The sequence below is a fragment of the Zonotrichia leucophrys genome, chromosome 18 (assembly GCF_028769735.1).
Source record: "Zonotrichia leucophrys gambelii isolate GWCS_2022_RI chromosome 18, RI_Zleu_2.0, whole genome shotgun sequence".
Taxonomy (NCBI): Eukaryota; Metazoa; Chordata; class Aves; order Passeriformes; family Passerellidae; genus Zonotrichia; species Zonotrichia leucophrys.
Genome location: NC_088187.1, coordinates 6,706,556 through 6,729,297, shown reverse-complemented (window position 1 = coordinate 6,729,297; position 22,742 = coordinate 6,706,556). Strand labels below are relative to the sequence as shown.

Here is a 22,742-nt window from a genome sequence, read left to right as displayed (position 1 = left end):
TAAGGTCATTTCCAACCCAAAGCATTCTGTGATATTCTTGACAGGCTGAGTATAAAAGCAGTTGGAACAATGGTCTGTGACTAAGTCATTAATAACTGAAAGCTCATAGCTACTTACTTGGAAGGATTATTCAGGAAAGTTCTAAGGGCCAGAAGCAAGGCTCCTGTACAATGCTGGATGTATGTATTGATATATTCAAAAAGTTTTATTTTACCTTACGCCTTGACAGGCTAATCTTCACAGGGTAGCTAAGGAGTTCTTGACACCCTTTGGCACTGGACATTTTAGTGGTAACCACGACTTAGAGGAGTAGAATTGAAGCACAAAAATCTGATAGAAGAATTAGTTGCTGCTCAGAGACTCAAGAACCTTTTTAAGCTAATAATTCACCCTGAAAATGAGTAGACATCTGCCACAGTTCCTTATGTAAAGAGGGGATTTGGAGCTGTGGCTATTAATTACCTTGTAGTAGTAGTTTTCTTGTGGGTGTGCATGTGTTTTTGTACAAAACAGTAGCAATCATCACTTCCTACATAAAAACCCTCTTTATATATTTTTCATGGAATAGTGTAAAAGAAGTTAGTGTCCTTTGGAGAAAGAAGTCACTGAGAATAATAAGGAATAGTATTTTTCTGTGCTAATAATGTTCTTCCCCAGTGGAATGTAATTGGACTTAATAAGAAAAGGGTTACAGTGCTCCAGCTTATGTTTGCTTGGGTACTTCTGCCATAAATCTGTGTGGGATGAGATAGAAATGGAAGGGATTGCGATATAACATGGAAACAGGGATAATGAGCGGCACTAAAATGTTGCCCCACTGCTACTCCTGTCATTATTCCACTTAGAAAAATTAGTCTTGTAAAACACCTCGAAAGAATTTCAAGAGTACTACAATTACAGTTGTGATTGTCAGGTAGGAATTCAGCTTCTCTTTCACTGAGTCTGTTCACATCAGCATATTATAGTGACTTCAGGAAGATTATTCCGATTACACTGGTGATGGACACAGCACCAAAAAGGACTTTATATAAACACAGTGTGCAGCTTTTAATTTGCAAATCTCATTAGTGCAATTTAGTGTAGAATTTGCCACATCATACAGAGAAAAATATGGTCGCTACAGCTACACCCTCATCTGTGGTTAAAATGAACTCTTGTGAAGTAAAATCACACCACTGCTCTGTGCATGGTTCCACAGAGTAACTCTGCCTGTTGGTTATTGTCACTGAAGCTTCACTGGTACTAACAAAAAACCTCTCTGTCAAATCCTGTCCTGCCTAATTAAGAAATCAAAAAGAGAAGGAAATGAGACTGTTACCTAAAGGTGGATACATCCTATGGTATGCAAGTACTTTCCTAATAGGCAGCTATGATTTTACTTGTAAATACAGATTCACAACGTTATTTGATCATAGCACTTCTTCACTAACCTGCTAAAAGTCCGTATATGTGTATGATTCCTCAGACTCCTCAAATAGAGAATTGCTGGAGACTTGACAGTCTGAAACCACTCATTTCTACTTAGTGAAAATTTCCTCCTGTTGTAACACCTCTCTAAAAAAGGTCACTTTTGAATTCACTGAACCATGAATGTATTGAACATACTCAGGAGCAAAATCCATGCTCGCCATTTAAATCTGCCTGCCTAGGAGGATGTGGAATTATTATTTGGATAAGTTTTACAAGCTGTTACTTACACAGATTAAAATACAGATAATCTATACCATCACCCCCCATTATGGCATATCTGGGCACATACTGTTTGTGTGAGAGATTTATCCTCTCAGAACTCACCACAAAATACTGTCATTAATGCATTTCTGGGTACCTGCTGCCCCTGCAAGCTGTAAATCACATTATTATGGTTAATGAATCTGCCCAAAAAAGGAACCTTCCCGAATCTTATTGATTTTTTTTCCTAGCACTGAAAATATTACTTAAAATTGTCACCTTTTACCTTTCTGTATAGCAACTGATTTTATATTAGGGCACTTGTTCATTTTATATTTATAAAATGTACAAAAAAATACATTATTGTTTCCAGACCAAGCAGTCACCAGCTTTATAGCCAGGACATAAACCCTGAAAATAACAGCATAACATCATAATGGGAAACCTGACAGGTCGTTAACTACAGCAGTGCAAATGTGTCTGTAATTCACAAGTGCTTGTAGATAACACCCTGGCCTGCAGTCTTTCAGAGCCTGCAGCCTTTCAGAGTCTGTATGACCGATAAAAATATTCAGGGATGGAGCACAAAATAGCCAGGTCACACTGGAAGTTGTTCCCTTGCCACCAGAGCACAGAGCAGACAGATGTTCTACCCCAACACAGAGGTGGTTCTTTAGATTACCTTTTATGACCTCCTCTAATTTTTTCTTCCTGTGTCTTTAATATCTGTGAGTTCGTCATGATGGTTTTGGTGAGGAATGAAGGTCTTTATTCAGAGAGATCATTTTCCAAATATGAAATGAGATGAAGAATAAATAGAAAAATGGATAAGCTGAGTTCAAGACAGCAGTTGGAGGCTGGGAGAGAATCACGCAGCCAGTTCAGATATGCCTGTGCCATCAAGCTGGTCTGCCTGGCATCCCTGTGCTGTTGATTAAAGAAAAAAAAATGTTCCTGCAGATCCTTTGACTCAGCCCTGTGCTTTGGCTGAGTGACATGAAGCAGTGCAGCTGCCCCAGCAGAGAAGCAACAGGATGGGCACCGAGGGCCTGGCACCTCTTGCACAGGCATTGCCAGAGCTGCCACTGCTTTGATAGAGCTGAGGAATGTTACAAATTATTATCTGCAGTGACATTTTGGCACTATCTCATACTATAACTTCAGAGGCAAGGCAGGAAGGAGGGTGGATATACTCAGGCCAAGGAACAGCCCCATTCCACAGCCACTTGTTGCAGTTCAAAATGAAATCCAAAGGCTGAAAACATTTGCAGTAAAAGAATGGCATTTCAATTGATAGATGAAGAGATGAGATTTTTCCTCCTTGCTTATAAAATTGGTCAAGTAGGGTTTAGTTGAGTCTCTGAAATCCAAGCATCATGTGGTTTCTACACTACAATAATTATGATACAAGTCTGGCTGAAGTAGTTGCTACAAAAGGAAGAGCTGCTGCCAGTTTAGAAAATCCTAGGTTATTACTTCTGTCTGAAAATAGGTCACACTGAAAACAGTGGGATTTGCTTGTTGAGACAAATGCTACAGCCCTTGAATAAAGGCCATCAGAAGCTGATTCTTAAAAAAAAATTAGAAATCAATATTTACAAGATAGTATTCCCTTTCTAATGGTTTTATTTCAAACCATCTCTTCCAAGTTTTTTAACTGCAGTGAAATTATTTATTTCCACAGCTGTGCAGTGAGCCACCATCTCTTTTGTCCCAGAGTGTTCACACTGCAATTCCACTAATAATGTGCTTTTTGAGGAAATCACGTTTGAATACTTTGCTTCTCATGGACGAGAGGGGCTGAATGGGAGGAATAAACCTATGCACTGGCATCATGCTGGTGTTACCACAGCAGCAACAGGTACAGGATGAACAGGATGCTCAGCTGTGAGAGGAGCTGCTCCTCCAAATCTCAGTCAGGTGCAGTTAAAGCCATATCAGGATGCAGCTGGGAGTGATAGGTAATTCCCAGCTTTAGTCCCAATTTAGAACTGCAGGATTTAGCTGTTCTGTATGACTCAGAATACAGCGTATGACATAGGAGAGAACATCTCAGATTATGGAGTCAACTGTTCTGTATTTCCAAACTGGGCTACAGAATTCCCCTTTCACCAGTGCATGTCAGGGCATTTCCCTGGAGGGAGTTCAGATTCCATTTTGCTTTTCCTGTCCTGCAGTTGGGCATCTTCAAATGGCTTTTCTTCCTTCAGATTAGGCTCTCCTAACATAAAGAACAAATGACTAAAGTCTAATAGGCTGTGGCTGAAACACTTATATTGCATGACCTTGGCAGGCTCTATTATCCACATACTGACATCTTCAGAATTACTTAATATTTTAATGTGCATTTAAAATTGGTTAACCGCAGTATAAATTAAACTAATAGCGAAACTTGTCTCTCAAGGTTTTATTGCTCATTGTAATTTTATGTTTATAGGCTCACTGCTTTGTGGCAGGACTTGTGTTGGTTTAGTTTTAGAGAGTGCAGTAGGGAGAAGGTGGTGCCTTACCCAGAGCCTGGTGAAACCGATGGAACTCCTGCCATTTAACTGTCTCAGGGCAATGGTCACATCATTCTCACTGCCAAAGACTTGGATTTACTTTCCCAGTCAAGAACATTGTCCAGAGAAAATTAATATTTAGATAGAATTTTAAATACTTTTTCCCAGCTTATTTTACATGATTCTTCATGCAACTCCTGTGCCTCATTTAGTAACCAACATGAGAAAAAAAGATGAAAATTACATATTTGTTGAGCTGTGACATAAGAGTTGTGTGTCTTTAACAAGCACCTTTTTCCCATGAGAAAGTATTGGAATATGATCCCAATATTACCGGATGGAACGTGCTTGGGCTTTGTCTGGCTCTTGCTGCTTGACCAGAGGCAGCAGCTGAGGTGGTTTCACCTCAGAAACACCTTTGGCTGGCTGGATGTTGCAGCTGGCACTTGGGACAAGTCCAGGCAAGCAGGAACTCAGTTTTACCTCTGGTGGAAAGGCTTTAGGCGAGGGTGAAGAAAAAAGGAGACGGGTCCTGCTGGAGGGTTTTCATGCAGAGCTTTATTCCTAGCACACAGACCTCTAAATGCAGCAACAGCTCCAACAGAACAAGAACTGCGTGGTCCCCGTGTCTTTTAAGCCCAGGGAGAGGGGGAGGGAAGGGGTAAGGAGCCACCAACCAGGTAGGAAGGGGGAAGTCTCAGGAGACAAGTGGCACCTGGATAGCCCAGTGTCCCCAGGGCTGAGGGGCATCTTTTGAACTGAGCCAGTCAGACGATGCCCTTGCTGGCCTACCAAGATTGACAGACAGCTCTCAGCAGAAGGCAGGGGGAGGAGGGGATGGGAGAAAATATTGGCACACCTGGGAAAGGAACTGGTATAGCCAAAACAGGATATTACATCACACTGCAACAAAAAAGTGCATACCAAAGGTCATCTGCAGCCATAAAAACCTATGTGAGAATGCTTCAGTTAAGTAGCCCAGAGTACTGGACTGTGGAGGCTGTGTGGAATGTGTGACAGTGTCCAAGATAAAAGAGCAAGAAACATCTGTTCTGCCATTTCTTTGCGTGATTGGTTAGTCTCCTAATCGTTATGGCTGCATAGTTTGATCCTAAACTTGTACACTGAAAAAACATATAAATACTGGTGTGTGCTTAATAAAGTGATTCTGTTGACTTGAAACAGGGTCTGTGTTTTTTCCAGTCACTACACTTTGTGTAGAGATATGACTCAATTCCTACACCTCTCAGGGAAACACAAATGGAATTCTGGAAAGGCCAGAGAAAAAGTACTAATTAAAGTGGCAAAAATTTCACTGAATAAAAGACATGAAGCACTAATCCTATTCGCAGGTTTGTCTGCCTTACCATTATTTGTCCTTTGTTGCTGATTCTGTAACTCCTCTTTTCACAGCCTTCTCTCAATTAATACATTAATAAATTACATCTGGGCAGGCTCAGATATTTGCTTAAGGAAGTAATCACTGTAGAAGATGATTCAGAAATTCTTCCAGCTTGTTACATCAAGTCATGAGTATTTATGGTTATTGGTATCTGTTTCTCATAATAAACATTTTGCATTTGCATAGTTTTTGCATTAAAACTCTGTCTGAAATACCATTAGATTGTAAACATAAAGACATGAAGGAGCTCCAGAATGAGAATATTATGAAATACAGAGAAAAAGAAACTTTCCTGGTTTCACAGACATTTTAATTTAGAAAGTGCAGATTGAAACACAGGATGTTTTTTCCCAACAGTTTACACTTTCAGGACTGGCCTAGTGTAGCAGTGTGAGTAGATGCTGAATTGCTGCTACCTTCCCAAAAGCGTCTCCACTGGAAGGCGTTTGGGCAAAGGGCAAGAACCAATAGGGAATGCCTGGGTGGATAGGTGGGGATACAAGGATCAATGGGGAAACAGGGAACAGAGAACTTTCTAGAACTGGGGTACAAACATGGTAAAAGGGTTAGGTAAAGTCAACTGGCCAATGGGGAAGGCAGAACTGGGATCAATCAACATGGCACCGCAGAGCACCAGGGCAGAAGCCTTTTTCCTTGGCTTAACTTGTGGGGAATACCTGGAGCCTATGGTCTACCCTGTTGGGATTTCAGCTGACTAGAGACTGGAAAAGTACTGGACTCAGCCTAATTTGAGCTATTGCACCTGTAAGATAGCGTGTCCTTGGGCCTAGCTGGGTATGAGAACAAGTAGACAGAGAGACGTGGGAAAAGGGAATGTAGGCCCAAAAGAATGAGGAAGAGTTGATGGTATAGTTTAACCAATAGATCGCTTGGCTTGCAGAATATTCATGAGCTTATTTCTTGTGTGTATAAAAGTTTGAATCTCTTGCTAAATAAATGGAGCTTGCTGAACACTCATATTGAGGGTCTCAAGTTTTCCCTGCACCTGACAAATGGCTCATCCCCGACAAATGGCTCATTCTGCAACACTACCCTTCCAGGGCCTGGCCATGGATCCTTCCCTGGCAGGCTCATGGGCCTCCACAGTTTAGCAATCTAAGTTCCAGTTTGTGGGCTTGTTAGGATTGATGGGCAGATCTGCAAACTTTATTCAAGTGCTTTAAAATGCAAATAACTGGCCAAGGAAAAGAAGGTAAATATCTGAGATACACAGCTTTTCCAAAAGTCTCTGAGAGTTTGGCATCTAACTGGCTTAGGTAAGATGATCCCAGGAGGCACCTACTGTATCATTTAGTGCCTGAAGACCCTCATCGTTCTTTCTGTAAAGTTCCAAAGAACTTAAATACTCTTTAGATAAGAACTTCAGTGCCTGGAAGAGTATCCTCTGTTCTCTTAGGGGTTGAAAGTGAAGTAAAAAAACTGAAGAATCAGTTAACCCCCCACCTCCTAAACCCTGCCACAAATGGAAATCCAGAGAAAGTTAAATGACTTTAAAGAACTATAGGCAGCAGAAATGGGTTTGAGTGAAAGATGTTCTTGTTTCTTGCCTGCTTCTGGAAAGATTTCTGGTAAACTGTTTCTAATGTGCCCTTCAGGAAGCTGTTACTAAGATACTGGCATTTAATTTTCAATTTCCTGCTTGACCTTGTCCTGCAATATTTTGCATTGGTTTTCATGCATAATGTACATTAAGACATGTTCAGCTACTCAGTACCTAATAGTGTTGCTGGGCCATATATTTACATTGAGGATTTTGTGGAGCATGCTGATCCTAATTGGAGGAGAAGGGATTCTGAGGTTGCAGGCTTTTAAATACAAAGCTCTTGGAATGATGTCAGCTGGCTTTAGTAAGAAAATGTTTTCACGAGTGTTTTAAACATGTGGTTTTGCTTACCAATCACACACCTACATTTTTTCTAAGCTGCATTAAACTGCGGTAACATCTGCCTCTGAGAAGAACAGGGTACTAAATCCTGTACCATCAGGTAGACATCACCTCTGTGGGACTGGGCAGAGGGATGCACTGGGATCTTCCTTGAATTCCATACACTTTTATACACTAAAGAGTTGTCAGCAACTCTGTCTTTTAACACACCTGGGCAGAGAGAGGCAGTGAATGTTTCTGTCTTGTGTCGGTAAAGCAAAGCTTCACTTTCCCTCCAAATGTTCCGCTCTGTGGCTTGGCATATCTGCTTTTATAATCAGAATCTGCAGTCAAAAACAGTGCACTGGGCACTCCAGCCCAGAACATGCTCTTCTATGATTATGCCAAAGCTCCTACTGGTGTAACTTCTAAAACTGTCTTGAACTTCACAGGAGTCCTCCATACTGTAGTGTTAAATATGCAGGAAATTGGTATTTTAGGAAAGTGCTTTTCCTTTACAGCAGGAGTTTAACAAATAGAACGAGATTCAAGTGTCCTTATTCAGAGACTCTAAATTTGGTGTGTGTTTTCACTCCCTAACTTGCCTCTTCACTTTGTGACATATTTTAAGAGAAGTCAAGATGATACAGTGCCTCACCTCCATATAGCTGTGGGTAATCTTGTCACAGGACAACTTGATTTTCCATTCTGTCCCTACCATACTTCACAAGGAAGTAACTTAAATACAGAGAGAATTTCATACTATGAATGGACAGAATTGCAGATGCATAGAGAATTTCACATTATGGATGGACATAATCCCAACTATATTTACATCTCCTCACTGTCTGGCTGAGCTAATGCCCAGATTTGTTCATTGTCAGAGTCTGAATTCACTAGAAGCTTAACAGAAATGATGAAACTTTAGCATTTTCATGAGCTCGGTTGGATATTTCATCCCCTTAAACCCCAGTGCTTCAGCAGAGACATTCAGCCACCAGCAGAGCTCCATAAAACCACCTGCTCCCAAGAACAGGCAGAAAATCCTGTATCTTTAGGCATTGCACTAATAAATGCTCAAATTCTGCTTCCTATATTTGCAACCAAAACTTCCAAACAGACCTAGCCATTGTGTAGTGCAATCCAAAACACCAACCGCCAAAGAAGATCACAGTATTACATTTCACCAGCCTCTAATGTCATTGTTCTCTTCATGCTAATACTGAGTTTTTGGGTTTTGTCAAGCATCTTTTTTAAAACCATCTTCCTTCCCATATGGCTCTACAGTTGAGCTTCATACAGACACATTTATATTTGTATATATACCTACACCTATAGGGATTTTTCACTTTTAAGATTCAAATGTTTGATGTACAAAACGTTTATCTAGAGCATGCCTTCTGTAACACCAGGAAACAATATATGTGTGGTAAAAATTAATCTAGTGGTTGAAGAACAGCAAATATTAAATATTTTACAAGCGAGAACTTAATTAGTAGAATTTTATGATGTGTGAAGATGGATAAAGTGCTCCTGGAATGCCAAGGTCTTTGCATGAAGATGCACAAATAATTTCAGTTTGGATTTTTATTTTTTTTAAATTGCTTTTAATAATTGAAACAACTATTGGGATGCAAAACCTTTTTTTCGCAGCATTTTCTTTTCAGGAGTCTGTCCCCGTATTTTTGCATTTTTTAATGGTTTTTAACATTGAATATTTTTTGTGAACATGTCACTGATAGAATTTGGGCTTTTAAAAATCAATTTTTTAGAAAAAAAACATAGGAAATCAGGATATATCTAATTCTAAATTAATATCAGCCAACGAATATTGGGAAAAGCCTATTGTTTTATTTGTAGATGCAGAAGGTGGATCATCTTAGTAGTTTCCAATGTCTCTCTGACCTTTTTACCCCATTTCTTATTGTTCTTCAAGATTTTTTACTCTGCTCTTTTTTTTTTTTGTAATTTCACCACTCCACATACTACACTGTACACAATGCTCAGCTCTAGTTTCTTCATACACCTTCAGAATACTCTTGTGATTATTTTAAATAGCTTGTACCCTATAATTTGCAAATAATTTAGAGTATTTTATCCAAACCAATGTTTTCGGTGATAGCTGAATTGGGGATCTGAGCTTATTTAAAATTTCAAATACAACATTAATCATTGAACCCTCAGACCAGCCTGATTCTACTTTCACCTACAAAAAATACATCCCAATTTTACACATGAGAAATTTTTTGCACATTTCTGGCTTGGAGTCTACTGCAGGTAATAAATTTGATAAAAGATCACAAGAGTATTTCATTCCCTCATTTATGGCCTGGTGAGTGTGCAGTGTTCTGTGCAGACATGGGAAGCTACTGGAGCCAATCAGCAAAGGAAGAGGATGTTTGGGATAGAGGAACAACAATTTCCATATTGTGCAAAGGATAGCAGCAGAAGCGTTACCACTTTCAATCTGATTTTGCAATGCCACTTAGCACGTGTTCAATCCAGCATCCTTTTCAGTTGCAGTAATCTAAAGTTAGGAATGTGCTTTGAAGAGTAACAGCAACCCACAATCAAGCATAAGAAGAATGTCAACAGCAGACTTAGCTCTCATTGCAAGGTCCATGAGCAATGGTTTTATCCAGATTTGGTTTTTGCTTTGACCAAAATAAATGCAAAATTTTATTTAGTAAAACAGTGAGACCAGAATTCTTCAACAAAACTGGCAGCTGAACCCAAGAACATATGTCCAATTTACTGTGTGGGCAAGATATTTCTACATAACTCTAAAAATAAGTTGTTGTGTTTGTTTTCTGAAGGTGGGAGTGACCTTCTGGAGATACTTGAGCTTTTAGGAATCATCTTCAACAGGAAATGAATCACCTACTGAGTTCACCGTGTTCTGTAGGTATTTCTCATTCTAAATTTAGTGTCTCCAGGACTGAGCCTCTTCTCACCATTTTTACCTCAGATGTGCCTCAGTATAAAGGGTGTAGAGAATAATCTGGGTGTGTGGAATTGCTTCTGAATTCTGCCACAACCAAAATTGTAGTAATGAGGTAAAAAGTTAAAATTTGATCAGGAAGAATTACAGAATGTGTTTGTAGGTACACATTTTGTGTAATTATGTAAGACTCGTTTGTAGCTCCTGTTCTGATCTCCATTTTTAAACTGATTATAATTAACTGAATAAAATGAAGTAAGATTTCCTTGTTACAAAGCATCCCAAAGCATGTCAGTCTTAAAGCAATAACCAACATCCTGTGTGTTTGAGGTTTTAATTCCTCAGCTCTGCACTGCATTGCCATTCAGAGTGTTAAATGTGAGTGTAAACAAGAGGGAGCCTCATGGTTAGTTCTTGCTTCAAGAAAGAAGAGGATTCCATTTCTCTTTACTAGATGAAGTCCTGTTTTACTGAGAGAACAGAAAGGTAACGTGAGAAACCATCACATGTTCTCAAGGAACAGAAGTGATTCGAGAATATGGAAAATTATGTAAATTGGGTATTCTTCAGCTATGGTCTCTTGAATAGGTCATGGGAAGTGTTCATGGGGGCAGCCAAAAAAAAAAAAATAAAGACAAAAGTCCTAAGCAAACACTTCCAGTTTTGCTGTCAGTGACTCTCCTGAGAGTCACACAGCCATGCCCCCACCACAAGCAGTCAGGTGAAGCCCTGGAAGTCTGAGCTTTGGAAATGGAAAGAAAATCTGCTGCTCATCAGCTTTCATAGCGAAGAAATACCAAGCAATTCTTGTTTGGAATATGTGCTGTGATTCCATGGGCAGGCTTCCCAGAGACTGTTTGGTGGCACAGAAAAGCCTGGTGGCAGCAGGCCAGCTGGCACCCTCAGCAGCACGCCATGATCTCTGGAACCCCTGAGAAACAAGCAGAGCTTCCTCCACAGATGGCTGTCAGCCTCCTCCTCATCCGTTCCACAGCCTGTGACTCCCAAATCAATATTTTCATAGGCAGTTCAAAATTCCAGCTGTGTTGGAATGCCAGGCTTTTTCTTGCTCCAAGGTCAGGGCGAATAAAACTCAGGAGATGTTGTTTTTGAAGTCTCACTCTGAAGTTTATTATCCTTATCTATTACAAACTCACGAGATGTGAGCTCTCTCTAACAAGTCAGGAAAGTGACCTAAAATGGTGTCTGTTCAAGGCTATTTAAGTTCCAATTATCCAATAAACAGTAGACATCTGTATTATTTATGCTTCTAATCCAATTATGATCACCGGAAACCTGCAATGCAGACAACTTTCACCCAATTAGAGGGAACCATCTAGATTCCTGAAGAAGAAGGAAGAAGAAGGTGCAAAAAAAGACAGCTAACCCACACCCAAAATTCTCCTAGGAAATCGCAGGAGGTCAGGTATTCACATGTATCTTTCTGGCGACTTGATCGATGTTATCCACAGGGCGATGATCGCTCTTAGGCATCTTCCAGTGACTCGGGATAACAGCGATCATCACGCTGCGTGCATCTATTCACAGGCTAAGTGCCGATCGTTCTCCTGCCACCTTCAGGAATGTCGGAATTTGAATAGACATAGACGTCTGCCTCTCAGGCTGCTTATGGTCAGAGACTCGTTTGGATTTCACAATCTTTATGAAATACATTCTTTTATAGCATGAATTATTTCCCAGCATATATTACAGTACCAAATTTCACTGTGTTTTGCCAACTCTTCACACATCTCTCAGCAAAGGATGAAAGAGCACTGACCTGGCTTTGTGAAAACGTGGTCCAGCAGCAGCCGTTGTGTCTGCAGAATGTCGAGGCTTTTGTTGTACTCGTTGCCAAACCATTGCCACTGTCCTGATAAGCTTTTGCAATGTTTGTCTTTGAACAGCTAAATAACTGAGGTTTCAGTTGTATTGTCTTTGAGATTAATTGTAAATATCTGCCGGCTGGTGAGGACAGTAACTCTTGCAGTTGTTCAGCAGAGTTCCGAAAGGACGCTGGTTTATTTATTTTGTCAAGCTCTGCTTTACAATTTCTGTGTAATTTAAGATTATGTGTCTGGATTTTTCCTTTCTCTTCCTCATTACCAAAGGTTTTATGTACAATTATTTAAAATGTTGTAAAAACTGGAAGTAGAAATCATCATCAAAGCAAAATGAAAATTGCCCATTAATGCTGCCATCTAGAGACGGCATCATTCAAAAGTCTGTGTCTGTGTAATCTGTAGAATCCTATTCTATTGTCAATGAGAAAAATTAATTTAAAAGTTTCACTGAAACCTGTTCTGTAAGGAAATAAAACTTTTACACTATCACACAACCATTTGTGGGAAGCAAAAATGTTTCTTTCAAAGGCCAGTACAAGCAGGAATAGATGTGTACGATAAGCAACCTGAGCAGATGGCTAGAAAAATGAAAGTAAACGGCTGAGAAGAGGTCCCTCTGACATTCACTATTAGAGACAACAGTGGCTGTTAATAAAGCAGAGTTAATTCTATAGCAAGGAGCGAAATATTTAATCAGCACTACTTCATACATAATTTAATTAACTGCCTTCACTCATCAGTATTAACAAGAGCTGGAGCTTGGATTAATGTGCTTGAGCTTCATCACAGCACTCCCAGTCTGCTTAAATGCTGCCAAAACTTTAATAAAGTGCTGCCAGTCAAATTATAGTATCTGAGCCTAGTGCATCAATGTGCTGCTATTACAAATCATCCTCTACTCACATTATTGTTTGCTAATTCCTTATTTATGCTGATCTCTGCACTAAACAGTTTAATTAGTGCACAGTGGTAGAACAAGTTTAATTTCTTTTCCCTTCCTTGATGACATCTTTAGTATCATCCAAGTTACTGAGCAATAGCTATAAATGGTGTATCCATGTGTTTTCAACCCCCTCAATTTTTTAAATAATTGCTTTAATCAGATACATGGATTGCCACAGCAGAATTTCCACTAGTCTGAAAAGGATAAATGCTAAATTAATTTCTGTCTTGGTTTTTAAAAACATTCCTGTTGGGGTCTGTATTTTTCTGTGTGTAACACAGATCTCATCCTCAGTTCCTATGAATAGCCCTGATTGTGCCACTTGCTGTGGCTTGTATTCCTTGTTCTTTCTGTGCCTCCAGGAAGAGATAAAGGACAATGAAGGTTTCCAAAGTATTTTTCTTTCTGCCATTGGGACTTGATTCTCAGAATCTGATAAACCTTCCTCAATAGAAGGTGAGAGAATGATGCTTTGTCATTATATCCCCTCCTGTCCTACCTGTGGCCAGTCTCGCCCAGGAGCCTTTGGAAGAGTTAAACCCAATCTTAAGAACTGCTGAAGGGGAAGGGAAGCAGCCTGACACTGCTTATTCCACCTTTAACTCTTCTGAAATAAATCTCTGCTGTTCCACAAAGCCCTTGGCTACTTTTCAGCTGGGTGAATTGAGGCCAGACCCTGGCATCCAAAAGGAGATTTGAAAAGTGCTTTGAAAGTCAAGTTCTGGAAGCATTACAAGCTGTCATAAGAATCACAGCAAGATAAATGACATTACAGAGAAAAGGCAGAAGAGCATGCTGTTTTATATATATATTTTTTTTTTTTCATCTTACCAGAAGAAGAGAAATGAAGATGTCAGTTGCAGCTTTTGGTTACTGCCAAGAGTCTCAGTTCAGGAGTCCACAACATGAGTTTGAGGGAAATTTTGTTGGAAAGTAATTTAGAATTGTAGACCATTCAGAAACCTGTTTTGGAGGGACAGAAAGGCATGTGCAAGTCACACTTGACTCTATTCCACCTGAATAAATTGTCTCTTTTACCTTGGCTTTTTGATACTATTCCTGTCACCTGGAGTATGCAAAATCCAAGGAAATCAAAGGTTTTATAACCATCCAATCCCTCAATCCATGAGGTGAAATGAGTGGAGGCTGAATTGGAAGTGGTGTCATTATTTTGGGACCTGTAGCTCTGTACTTGGCATCAAGTCTCTTGAGGACAAGTGAGGACTGGAAAATGCAGCACAATACATGAAAGGAAGAGACAGCAGCCAGAATTTCTCAGAAGAACAGAGAAACTGGGTCAGTCAAGAACTACATAAGGAGGAGTGCTATTTATGCTATGTGTTCAGCAAGTAGGGCCATCTGAGAATTTAGCAACTCATCCAAAAAATATTAGAGGTTAAGGCTAAGTTGGTTATATTTTTAAAACAGAAAACAGTGGAGAATCAAACCCTCAACTTTTAATAAAAGTCAGCATAACTCCATTAATTTAACCAGAGCTCTTACCAGTTCCAAACCTGTTCCTTGCAGTTAATATTTGTCCTTTACCATGTTTTGATAGGAGTGTTGGCAGCAGCAAAGGAAATGCTAAGTCCCCAGGTATTTCCTAACCTTGTGTCCTTATCAGAACCTGTATAACAGTCACAGATTTTCAGGGGTTCAGCACTGTGCAAATGCCTTGCAGGTGGTGAAAGTTTCTCTCTTAAAGGTGCGTAAAATGAACTATGTTCACACTAGAGAAATAGTTTGAATCTGCTGATAAATTTGAAATCCTGCTTTATCCTTTGGAGTTTTGTTTAAAATAGAAGATATAAGTTCATCTAAAGGGAGATGAACAGTGTCTACCCAAAATCTGATTTAGACTACTAAAGAGGCACTTACGCTTTCAGCCTTTTAACAGAAGGAGGAGAACCACTTTGTAAATCAGTTTCTAAGTTTCAGGCACTTTTGGTGAGATTGAAAATAAAAAAAAAATTGATCCAGAAAATCAGCAGACATTTCATGACGTGAAAGTGCTGGCGCAAGGATTGTTGCAAAATGGAAACTTCAGAGATGGTTATGAATGGGCTGCACCAGGATTTTTCTGTGCAGCGGCTGCATTTGTCAATGAGATAAAAACCTGGCAGAAGATACAGCACTATTGATTTACAAATGATTTGGCCAGACTCCGTTTAAAAACAACAGAATAAGGAGCTCATGCAATTCACTGTAGCAAAAGAAAATGCGATGCTTGCAGTGAGGGGATATTAGAAAACTGTCTTGTTCCTCCATGTGTGGTCCTGCTAGTAATTGTCAAGAAAAAAAAAAAAAAAGACATTTTAATGGTAAAAAAAGGAAAAAAAATTAATAGATGTTCCTAACAACCTTTTCTGCTTGTGAGCTTTCTGCCCTGCACACAAGGAGTCACACAGGCTCCGTGCTGAATGTCACTGTTGGTCAGAGCTCCAAAGGCAGCTGTAAATTCACATCTTTCACATCAAGAAGATGGTGCCAGATAATGGGTATGGATTTTCTGTACATCATGATTCTGTCATCCAGCTACCACCTGTACTGAACCTAATGATTGTCTGAATAAAGCAGTACTCCATAAACTTTACTGCTGAGCAAACAGCATGCTGTTGGCAACATCATACTCTGCTCTCCCTTTTAGCCCTTCAAAAGATAACTCAATTACCATTTAAAATTTTATACTGCCTATGAAGTTAAGGACTGGAGAATTAGTAGTCAGCTTGAAGGTATTTTGAAAAGAGCAAATATATCTTAATGTAAAGAAGTAACAGGTTTGAATGCTAGTGTTAAAAGGACAAGTCAATGTTGGTGTTAATTTTTTTAGGATGTGCACAGTGAAGAACAGGCGGATGAAAATTAGGGATTCTGTCAGCATCTAAGAGGAGATGATCAGAGATGCCCAGATTCAGGGAAGAACTGGAAGAACTAGAAATTGCAATTTATTTCCTTCTGGAAAAGTCAAGGCAAATGGTAAAACGGTTAATTAGAAATAGGCCTGTGAAGCATGGCATATTTTCCTTTCTTAAAAGCTGGGGCAGGTGTTTGTCTCTAACATGCTTTTATCTCATAGCAGAATTTCAGGGAAGCTGCCTTAACCTTACATCTTATTTAAGGTTGAGTCTAAGTTCAAAATATGTGTAACATCTTTCAAAATATGTGTAACATCTTATTTAAAACTGGAAAGAAACTTACTTAATTTTATTGTGTTCACTGCCTCATGGTCTTGTATAGTCAGTGATCAGAACAAGCACTGCCAATTTCAGGAATTCATTTTCTAATGCAACATTTTATAAAATTTTTATATAATTTGGAAATGCTAATGTACAAGGGATAACAAGAACTAGAAAAAAATAAGGAAGAATTAGAAAACTCTTGATAAACTCAGGAGTTTCCATGCATTTAATTAAACCTCATTCATGACAAAATATGAGTATGTATGAATGCAGATTAAGAAGCTAAATGTATTTGTGAGTTTTCACACTGCTATATTGTGAGGGATTTTTATTGTATGAGTTATTAAATGTGAACCATGGAGCTTCCTGTCAGCTACTGCTTCACACAGCTGAGTTAGGAAAGAGAGGAGTATGGAAATATGAGACCAGATAGAATGAGACAAGCTATTTGCACTCCTCTGACATCAAGGTAATGCACCAAAACTCATCTAATAGATGGTTTGCTAAAATTTTCTTGCATCTTAGACTACGAAACAAAGTTAAATACAGAATACGCAATTTAAAAGCAAACCAAATAAGAATATGTTGCATATCTCAAATTAAGGGGGTTTGGTATTCATGCTAGCAAGTTGCAGTAATCATCCTAAACCTTAACTGTTACCTGTAAGCACTTTGTAACAGGGGTCTGGTGGGCCATGGCAATTATCTGCTGCTAAGTTTGGGTGTCCTCATTAGGTGATTTTCTTATTGATTGGATGTCCGCAGGATTTTCAGGGATCCCAAGGTCTAGGATTTACCATCCAGGTGATTCTGCCTGGGGGTGAAAAAAACTTCCTGCAAAAGATTTGAGGAGAAGCCCCTTCTCCTGCTTGGAGAGGGACCAACCATATTTTTACCAGAAAGTGCAACTCCTGAGCAGGTAGGTAGAAGTGGATCAGTCACACACAAGTTACCTATAATGTCCACATCAGGAATAATTCCCAGAAGATTGAGTCCATCAAAATATGCAGGGTTTTTAATACTGTTAGCGCCTGCTTTGATTGTGAACCCAGGGCAGCCTCAGCCTGAGGAGAGCAGCAGTTGCCTTGGAAGTTGATCTGTTTGTTTTGAGTGCAGAAAATGAGGCTCATCTGCTTAATGAGCTACAGAGTGTTTTCAGACTTTTAAGGAGTTATAAGTGTTACTGCAGGGAAACAGAGGCCTTTAAAGAAACCTCACTAGGCTGCAAAAACTGTGCTTCCTACTTTTTCAATGACATTTCTAGAACTGGAGGCTTCCTAATAACTGGCATGTGTGGAGATGCCCAGGCAGGTCTGTGATGAGTGCTGGGGACTGGAGCATTAGTCAGTCCCTCTGAACTTCTCTATCCAGACAACATTTCATAAGAACTTTTGATTCAAAATGCATTGCAAAAATCCTTCCACCAGCAGAGGCAGCTTCATGTGGTATCAGAGAAGAAATTTCCCAGAGGTTATAGTTTATGGGGTTTTATTTCTTGCAGATTGGGAGTGCATTTTTTGAAGGAAGAGAAAGTGAAAACAGACTAAGTCAGTTGTGTGAACAAAAACAGAGATTCTTCCTCAAACCCCTGAAATTATCCCCTCTGTTTAAAAGGTTGTGCCCATTTTGATTTTATTATATGACACACTGCAAAAACAGAACATGCATGAAACACATGGAAGTTAAAGAGGGAATTTCAGAGATTTCAAGAGATATCAAGCATAAATTTGAAATTAGATGTGGATAGCTTATTTAGTATCTTTTGTCAAGTGCTGTGTATTCAGAATGTATCTGTGGTTGAGGGAAGCACTTAACTGTAAGCACTAAAATTGCATTGTTCCCTTCCAAAGCTGTTAAACTTATGATGTGGTGATGCTGAAGGTTTCAAAGGAGTGATTATTACTAAGAAGCACAGTCATAGCAAATCAGTGGTGTAACAAGAACACAGGCCTTGCGAAGTTTCTGAATAACTCGCACGCAAATACAGCAAAAGGTATTATTTCACATCATAAGACTGACAAGCAAATCACTGGGCCAAATCCCAAGAAATGATGTATAAAGACCTTTTTTTCTATTAAATTGGCTGCAGTTAATGCTACAGACACTAAATTGATACTCCTCTTGTAGCAGGCTGGTTGTAAGTGGTGCAGGAATTGTCATTCTGTTGCTGTGCTGGTTTCCTTTGGCAGCATAATAGATATATCTGTTACTTCAGCTGACAACAGCAAATAGTGCAGAACAAAGAAAAGGCATCACTATTGATGGAGGTAAAGCCTCCAATGACAATTGCCTGCCTGAGAGACACAGACTGCCCTGTTCCTCTTGCACAAACGTTAAATAGTCAAGGAAAGTTTGGGTAGTACAGTCCAGACTTTAGGAAAATAATGCAGCTAATACCAGCCATGAGAGTATTTGTTTTGCTAAGGTTTTGTGATTCATATTCAACTTTATTCTATTCTGACATACGCACATTCCATTTTCCTCATAACATGTTCATTCTTTTCTGTTAAAGAGGAAAAGCAAAGTGGAGCAAGTTTAGTCACTGTGTGTAGTTTGTAGTTGCTAAAGTCTTGCTGCTCTTCTGCTAAGATGACTTCAGGCCAAGAGGGATTCTATTTCCACGTGTACCACTCCAGTTCAGCAATATTTCTACAGCTGTTTGAAAAGAAGGGTAGGAACTTCTTAAAATACCTTTCGTAAACCTCAGATCAAAAAGGTTTTTTATGTATTGTCACAGATCAAGATGGAGAGCTTTTTTTAAAAGAAAAGTTCTCTTTGTCCCAAGAATCTCAAAAACTCATTAAATTTCCTCTCTGCCTGAGACAGTGCTGAAACTTGGCTAAATAAACCAGAAAAATACTATTTGGTTTGCAAGACTGATGTTCACTTTTCTTTGGACAGGTCATACTGAAAAAAACTCTTAATAGTAGGCACCTGTAATGAATTTGTATATGGCAATTTTAGTGGGTTTTATGATACTGACTTTGGTAGCTTTGTGTTAGAAGTTTAAACAGAAGAAAGAATGCTAAATAGAGCTAATCTGTACTTCTAAGCCTTCTGTTTAAGTCTGAAATACTTCTTCTAGTATTTTATACTAGAAATGTATAAATAATAAAAATAAATCACATTGGCAGATACCTGAAACACACAAGGCTCTTACAGAAAAATAAACATTGTGGCCATGAATAAGAGTCTGTGTTCTCTTTTTCCCTGAGAGCACAAACTGAAATCATGTCAACTAACACTAAATGTATTCAGGTCAGTTAATACAATTTGTTTTCAAAATTTGTGCTTTATTTTTTGCTTGTGTTAAAACCAGACTGGTTCACTAATGGAAGGTACTGGTCAGCTTATGGGACCAGTTTGTTCTGAACAGCCCTTTGGCAGGAAACTGTAGGTTTATTCAGCTAATTCAAATGAAACCTAAAATATCAAGTGGAAACATAAGTCAGAATTTTTTTTTCTAATAAGATATTATGTAGGAACAGTTAAGAGTTGGTAGTTCCAAAGTCTAAGGAATTACCATGAACTAGCTCAGTTAGTTCTGTTTCCAGGGTTATTCTGTGCATTGATTTCTAAAAGTACTAGCCTGTGACACAGAGGTTAATATTTTCAGTGGTTATGAAGCTACAGATTTTGCCTCTGGGCAATTTTTTTTATTACTTTGTGTATTTGATATTCATAATAAATTTCAGAGTTGATTTAGAAGCTTGGGTCCATAAGGTGATTCTTGAAACCTTTTGCAGTCTTTTCAATGTGCATAGTTACAAATTTTCTAATCAATCTTGATGCAACCATTTAACACATTTCTTACTAAAACCTGCCTTTTCATAAGGCAGGTGTGATTTTATTCCTCTACTGCTAGAAAGACTATCAAATTGTGTATCCACAACTTCAGATGTTTTTCTGGGTGAAGGTCACAAGTAATTAAGCCTCCAAGGCACTATCTTATATTGAATCTTGGCAGCCAAAAAGGCAACATTCAGTGTCTTTTACACATCTCCCTTGGAAGCAATTGATGCTCATTCCATCTGAGTTGTTACAGTCTCTGGCAGGAATGGGCTGTCAGGAGTGTTCCAGAGCCACGGCCCTTCTGTGACACACTGGAGAGCAGTTTCTGCTTTTGGGATTCTGCATCCTGGCATTGCCACTCTGAGCAGCGTCCCCTTGCACTGCTGGAGGGTGTTTAGTGCTGCTGAGATGGTGGAGCAGTTACCTTGCAACTCAAAAGGTGCTCATGCACTGCTGCATTTCCCATATAAACAGTGTGCTGTGTACTGGCACTTTTCACAAGCTTAGGCAAGTCCTTACAAGCCACTGCCCAGCAATTACCTGAATAATTTGATGTAGTCTCTGAGGGGAAGCCAAGGTTTCTTTCGATTCCAAAGTATTTTGTAGTTCTGACTGTGTTTACACAGTTGTGGATTGGCAGGACCAGGTCAGACTTCTAAGAGATCAGGATTGCCCAGACATCATTTTTTCCAGCCTGTGAGTAATTTTATCAAGTCAGCTGTGCTCACTTCTGGCCTTTCCAAGAATAATCAAAGTTACAGTGTTTTGTAATCTCTCTGCAGAAGCAGCATTCCCAGGCAGAGCCAGAGCCCTATGGGATAGGGTCAGAGAAATCTGATTTCTCCAGAAAACACCAGAGCAGAGAACATCACTGTTCCTGTCTTGAATAGTCATTACAGATACAAACTGCAGCACTCAGTGCTGATCTCTGTGCTGGCTCCCTACTTGTCTTTGCAAGTCAGCAGAGGCTGGACATTTCTGCCTCCTGGCTGTCATTAACTGCAGGAGCCTTGTGGGAAACCAAAATAGTGCAGAGCTACAAGTAATTCTTGAGGGGTTGCTATTACACACAAAAATGCCTTTGAGAATGGGACTTGTTATCCTCTTCTGAGTGCTCCTTACACCTGCCTTCTCCAAACTGAATCCCCTAATGCCCTGCAGTTCCAGAGTGAGATGCTCAGTAAACCCATTCTAATAAAGGATGCACCAGCAGGCATGCACTGGATTTGGCAATAAATAGTTAAATTCCAACTTAATACCTGAAAGTTAAGTTTATTTTAGTAACAGTATACTGTAAGGCATAGGGATACGTAGAAAAAGCATTTTCGATAGAATAAATATGCTGTCTTTTGGGTTTTGTTTTTTTTTTTGTTCCTACTTTAACTTATATTTTTCAGCAGAAGGATCGATAGTAACCCAAAGACATTAAAATAAAGCTGAATCTACAGAATAGAGCTCAAGGTATCTGCTGGATAAGCAGTCTTTTCCCTTAAAACAATAAGTTTCGAATTACTTTTCTCTGAACAACTTCTTCTATTCAATTTCATCTATTTGAGGCTTTCTTCACCTTTCTTCTGGATCTTCTTTACAGTCTTACATCTCACTCGTCCTGTCTCAGAACAGTTACTCATTTTAACAGCAAAGCCTTAGTCCCCAGTTCTACAGCATGAGCCACAAAAAAACCCAAAGATGAAGAACATGAAGAGGAAAGATTAGAGATCACAGGATAGCTCAAAATCTGGGTTTCCTGCATTTTAATGCAAAGTCCCATTTCAGGTCCAGAACGACCATGACAGCTTTTTTTTTGCCTTTCAACTTTTTCCCTTTCAGTCTACGCTTCAACTCCAGGCTGAACTCTCCCTGTTTTCCACCCCCCAAATTACAGTGAGTGCCAGGTAAATGCTGTCAGTTGTGTCTGTGCCTGGTTTGAGGGAAATCTGTTGAACCCTGTCAGTGATTGATGGCTGACCAGACCCGGTTAGAAATGACCAGCTGAGTGGCAGTGATTCATGGCAGCTCGTTGGGCATAGCCACAGCCTGGGCACTGGAAGTGGGCCCAATGTCCCACTCAAAGGCAGGCAGGGCACAGATCCAGCCCTGGGCATGGAAAAGAGGGAGAGGATGCTGCTGTCCTCCCCTTTCTCATTTTTAGTTCATTTGCCAAGAAGGATTTCCCTTACCCAAGACTGACACTTTAATGAGCAATCTGTGCCAGCTCCACTAAACATCCCAGTTGCTTTTTAACCTTTAAACCAAACTGTTCTTTAATCTGTTTTCCTTTCCAATTTTTTTTTTGCCATAGTTGTGCTAAATCTTTCACCAACAGGACCTTCACTCATATTACATGGAAAAACCCATTTCCCCCAAAACTATAGTCTCTTTTTGACTAGAGTGAGAGAGAAACACATTATCTTCTCAGAAATTTAGTGACCCTGACCCTAGAAGGTATACCTGGATATACCTCTCCCTCTAGGTGCTCCTTTCTACTTCTGCCACATGAATAATGAAAAGTGAAAAGTCAATATGAGAAGCATCTGTAAATACCTCTACAAGCAGCTGACCTATATTTTTCAGAAGCATTAGT

The 22,742-nt window shown here is 39.5% G+C and overlaps 1 protein-coding gene across 3 annotated transcripts in view; it reads left to right on the top strand.

The window, feature by feature from the left end:
• The window catches only part of CA10 (carbonic anhydrase 10), a 148,131-nt gene that overhangs the window by 44,503 nt on the left and 80,886 nt on the right, over nt 1-22,742 (top strand). Inside the window, exon 2 of one of the 3 annotated variants that reach the window (XM_064728697.1) lies at nt 10,276-10,360. The exons of the other annotated variants lie outside the window; for them this stretch is intronic. The gene's annotated coding sequence lies outside the window, so the exon portion shown is untranslated. The remainder of the gene's footprint in view (nt 1-10,275; nt 10,361-22,742) is intronic. 3 annotated transcript variants of the gene reach the window in all.